This window comes from Humulus lupulus, chromosome 2 (genome assembly GCF_963169125.1).
Source record: "Humulus lupulus chromosome 2, drHumLupu1.1, whole genome shotgun sequence".
In the NCBI taxonomy this organism is placed as follows: Eukaryota; Viridiplantae; Streptophyta; class Magnoliopsida; order Rosales; family Cannabaceae; genus Humulus; species Humulus lupulus.
In genome coordinates, this window is record NC_084794.1 from 46,646,947 (window position 1) to 46,652,646 (window position 5,700).

The 5,700-nt window shown below is 31.6% G+C and overlaps 1 long non-coding RNA gene across 2 annotated transcripts; it reads right to left on the reverse strand.

Annotated features, from left to right (window-relative positions):
* Positions 1-247: 247 nt before the first annotated feature.
* LOC133816008 (uncharacterized) lies at positions 248-4,911 on the reverse strand. 2 transcript variants are annotated; one of them, XR_009884951.1, is made up of 5 exons: positions 4,746-4,911; positions 1,975-2,022; positions 1,192-1,857; positions 512-603; positions 248-431 (listed from the first exon to the last, which is right to left on the reverse strand). It is a non-coding gene; the product is annotated as an uncharacterized LOC133816008 (long non-coding RNA). The 2 variants fall into 2 exon arrangements; XR_009884949.1 differs by lacking the exon at positions 4,746-4,911 and having other exon boundaries at positions 1,975-2,232.
* Positions 4,912-5,700: the final 789 nt, after the last annotated feature.

Below are 5,700 nucleotides of genomic sequence, written 5' to 3' on the forward strand. Positions count from 1 at the left end.
AATCATAACATATTAAAAGTCCAATAATAAAATTTTGTTACTTTATTCAGGATAATATATTTTAAATTTTATTATGATAAGGATACTTATAAGGTTTTTTTTAATTAAAAGATTTTCATTATTTTATTTTGATAAAAAAAATCAAAATTAATCATAAAATGTAATTCTCATTAGATTGATAAACCATACGTATTACATTAAACAATAACTAATTCAAACCATGAATGTGTCTACTTCATGAGATCTTAATTCTAACTTATGTTTGAAAGTATAACATAATAAAATTTTATAATCTTGAACAATTTTTACTTCAAAAATGAAAAACAGAAACATTACAAGATACACAAAAGTAAACCATGCATGAAACTTGCTCCATCCTTCAATTCATCATCCTTTGTGCACTTGTCTTTGTTGTGAGTCCATTTTCTTAGCTACAACAAAATTTAAATAATTAATGCTTCAACTTAAAATTAATAGTAAACTAAAAGAGTACATAAAAAAAGTTAATTACCTAATTATGACTTTATCAGTTGGCCATGCAATGTTAGTTATGATATCTTGTCTATCTGATAGAGTGAACCACAGGGAAACCAAACGAAATATCTGTAAGCACACTTGTTAGTTTCTTGAGGAATAACAATTACAACAATGACAATGTCATGTGTTAATCCTTTCAACTAAAAATCATACAATTTCAGCAGTATATAACATAAAAGATAATAACAAGCAAAAGGTAACTAACTGACTTTGAGAGCCAGATATAAAAGAAAATAACAAGCAAAAGGTTTCTAGCTGACTGAGAGCCAGATAATAGCATGTTACCAAAGTATCCTTGGAAAGAAGTAAGAGGAAATCAAGGATTATAGATGTTATTTCCTTTTTTATAGGATTTGTAGTTAATTATGTTTATTACGTTTTATTCTGTAATTAAGAGTATTAGTTGTATAAACCCTATATATATGTAATGGTTGTATTACGTTTTATTCTACAAGAAATACAAGGCAGATTTGTTTTTTAAAAAAAGAAAGAAATATTTCTTTAACAATAAAAAGCCTCAAGTCCAGTATGACCATCTCAGTTATATAGTGGACCAAGTACTTGTAGTAGAGATAAACTATGCCCCAGAAGTTCTACTATATAGATGGTAGAATTATACTGAAGTAAAAAAGAAATCTTAACTCATCATTGTACCTGTGCAGATTTTCATTGAAATGGCCACTTTTAGTTTTGCTCACTCTGTGAATTATCTCCCATGTAAAGCAAGGAAAAATTCCAGTTTCCAGCATGCCAAGCAGCCTCATACTGCAAAATAATTGATGACCAAAAAGACAGATGGTAAATACTACACTAGAGAGGTCAGCTGATAATGATATCACCCCTAAGAAAAAGAAAAAAAAAAGGGACAACCATGAGTACATGCTTATTTCATGAATTTATAACAACAGGTTAATGACAGATGCAAGAAAGTTGAGCACAACAAACTTTCACTCCTCTTTCATAGATGTCCATCAGAATACAAGTGATAAGGTTTTAAATTTTCACACAACCTTGGCACATGGAACATACAAGGACAATTAAGGTAAAAGAAGTTAATTTTTTGGGAAGAGTGTGATAAATCACTAACAAATCAGTAAATCTCAAAACAACAATATCTGAAGAAAAAAAAAAAGAAACCAATCTAGATGGTCAAAACTATTATAGCAAAGCTTGTTCAGTTGTATTACTTACCTTTAACTACAATTCAAAGCTAAGTATACATGTATTACTTAACTTGTTGGACAGAATGATCCCATATAAGCTGTCAGGTTCATTGATATGAGTGACTGCTGAGACAAGTATCTCAATATGTTGAGGTAACTGAAGCAAAAGACCAAATAATACACATTAGAGAAATGGTATCAAACCAGAGGTCAAAAGGCCACCAGAAGTACAGGAAGAAAATTTTAAGAAGAGTATGAAAGCATCGAAACTCACAACTGCGGACTTTGCAACTGCAAGATAATCAATAGAAAGCCAAAACACCTGGGAACATAAACTTGTCAGAAAATGAGAAAGAAAGCAACAAAGTATCACATATATTAATTTCAAAAGTAACAAATCAATTGTAGAAAAGCATTGTGCCAGATCCATATATATGTAGTATTGAAAAAGAAAGATTCACTAATAATATTACTGAATGTGTTTTTATTAATTGTTGTACATAGTATTACTCACTATTGTAAATATGCCTTAGTTTTTAGATCTTGTACTAGTTACCTGTTGGTGTCTATAGCCTTAGTTTTCATGAATGATGTATGAAGTAACAGAAACTAAAAGCCACATCATGAACTTAGAATATTAATGCATTAAACAAAACTAAAGGCCAAATTGTTGTTGTAGCCAGTTCCAAAGAAAAAAGCAAAACCAACCAAAAAAAAGTGTTGCATTAGCATATTCGAATGAAAAATTACCTTCTTCCATAAAGAAGTCAACAATGACATTGTAGCCTTTTCAGAAGATGTATGCATTGTGAGTAGAATACTCAACAACCTCAAAACAACAGAAATTTCAACAAATAAATAAGAAACTGTATAAAATAATATAATATAATAAGCCTTAGTATTTCCTTGCTTGGATTGCACACAATAAGATCTATATGTGACATAACATAATCGAAGCTCATTCAAGGCATTCAGCAAGACTTGAATTGATTTGGTGCTAAAAAATGTTGTAGTGAATACAAGATCAATAAAGTGACTATTCAAAAACTAGTTTTCTGGTTTGGTGCATCTTCCTTTGTGTTATGTTTTTCTTCTTGCTAAACTATTGAGATTTGTTTCTAGTTCTTGTAACTGTGTTCTGTTTCTACTTTGTACTACACGCTTCAAGTTAAGATACTTCAAAATGAAATATATGCATTAGATAGTTACATATTAAAGATGGATACATCGGAACAGAAAGAAAATAAGATAAAATGAATAGCACATTTGGTACAGATCAAAGATACATACATCACCATGAATATTGACTACACAAAAGTCAAAACATGGATCAAATCACGTTTTTAACTCCTATGTATTGAGGATGCCATTGCAATTAGGTTCAATGTGAAGTATGGAAAAAAGAAAAAGGGTGGAGGGGAATGTTTAGTTAAGCAAACACGAATTCCTTTAAGTTACTTGACACAATCACAATATATAGAACTTGATACTTAAGAAAACAAATCTGCAACTTGACACAAATCACAATAGCTAATTCAAAAAAAAAGAACAAGTTTATAAAGTATACTATCATCACTATCAAAAAACTACTCATATCAACATCTTTATGCGAATAAAAAAAAAAGGTTTATGATATTTACCTGTCTAGCAAGGACATTACTTTGTTCACGAATTAAACCTGCAGGCTGTGGAACGACCACAAGTATTAGAAACTTCAAAAATAATTTGGACAAAATACTAAATACTAACTACTAATATAACAAAGAAAGGGCTGGTTTGTTTGCTTTACTTCTCCCTAAGTTTTTCTCTCTGTTCTGTTTTATTTAAGTGACTGCATCAATATTGTTTAGCTTTGTTGTGCAGAGAACTTACTGTCAAGAACACAAGCCTTTATCCAACACAAGATAAGAATTAAACACAGAATTGAAAACAAAAACAGAACACCAAGATATATGTGGTTCGAACACAGAGACAAAGTATCTCTGGCCTACTCCACTGGCAGTCAATCTTATTACTTCTTCAATTTCTCTCTTTTACAACTTTCAAACTCTCTTTACAAGTTTCAGTCTGTACAAAATAGTAGAATGAATTTCTTAAGTCTCAAAACTTAAACAAGAGACTTATATATACAAAAAGAGATCATAACTAAAAACTAAACTAAACTTAACAGAAAACGGTTAAGTCAACTAAGCTGATTGGAACCAATAACCAACAACAAGCTTATTACTTATTGTAATCTCTACACTAAAGATCAAATTACATGGATTATGATTTTGAACCTTTACATTCTGCTAGAATATATAGCCCTAAAAGCATCTATATTTATATGCTTATACGTATACATAAATGGATTAAAAACAAGGTACGCAGTAACAATAGATTTTTTAAGTGTGGAAACATTTGCTAACATACTCTGCATTGAAATAGAGTTCCGAACTAGTATACCATGGAGTTATTTACTTATTTTTGGATTCCAAGTATTCATATCTAATTTTATTATTATTATTATTTACTTTATGCACATTTAGAACTTATTAATTCATATATATATGTATAAACTTACGAGCATATATTGCTGTAAGGTGTGGAATATGTCTTGGTCTTTTATCTTTACACTAAGGTTCTACACATATAAGTGTATTTTTTTTTAAACAACAAAACAAAAGTTATATATGTATATATATTCTAATTGCTAAAGTTTTAGGGAATGCCCACTATAAAATAAAGAATAAATTATGTAGTTACTGAACTTATTATAGAAAGAAAATTTGATGTGAATGATAATCACTACAACAAATATAAGTTTTCATAATGCATGATTATGAGCTTTTTGAAAGAGTATTATAATAAATAGGAATTTTCAGAAATTTGACTGAAAATTAAGTCTTTTTAAAGCCCAGTATGCATGCTTTAGTATTACAAGAAAAGTAGGCCCAATACAACCACTACAACCAATAATCATTCAACATTATTTTAGTTTCAATACATGAAATGACAGAAAACAAAAAATAAACTAATGAAAAAAGAGAAAGAAGAAAAAAAAACCTGCAAGGATATCAATTGTTGAATATCAATATCTAAGTCTCTCCTCCTGGCTAGATTTACAAGACTTGGGCAAGTTTATATCATTGCACCCTATGTATACTTAAACTAATTTAAAGAGGAGAGAAAGTCTAGGAAGGGAGTTAGGTAGACAAAAGAGTGGAGAGAGAGAAAATTCAAAACAGAGGCAGATTATGCATAGAGAACAATTTAAACAATACATTGCAAAGGCGTGTGACTGGTTTCTCTCTCCCCATGGTGAGGCGTAAGAAAGCTGGTCAGAAGCCTGGTCTACGTTCATCTTCGACGGTTGTCAACAGGGATAATGTACCTCCTGATGAAGTGTTAGAGAAGGTCCCAGTTAGAGAAGAAATTGTAGATGAGTATTTTTCTGATTCAGAGGAGAAGTTTCAAGAGGCTGGGGAGGACATATTTCAGGAGGGTTGCGTTGAACCTTCGCCTGAGAAAGAGGCTGATTCCCGGAAATGGGCGAATGAATCGGAGGAGACTGACTTTCAGGAATTGGCTAAGGAAAAGTGGGCAAACTTTCAGGGGAACCTTACAGCTAATGGTGGAGTCCGACTCAACTTCGAGGAGCCGATGATACGTGAAGGGATACGAATAGCTCAGATTGATGTAGAGGAGGTTGAAGTAGAGGCATCGTTTTGGAAATCTGCGCTGGTTTGTGTTGTGTTAGGAGCGAACCCGCCTCTAGTAGTCTTTGAAGGTTTTATTAATCGGATATGGGGGAACCTGGGTATAGAACGAATATCCCGAATGAATGCAGGTTATACTCTTGTCAAGTTTAGGGATGAAGCAACTAGGGATTTGGTTTTGGAAGCAGGAGTGGTTCATTTTGATAGGAAACCAGTCCTTTTGAGGCCATGGTCAACTGACTTAGATACTATGAAGGTGGTGAATTCAGTCCCTATTTGGATGAGGCTACCAAATCTTGGCC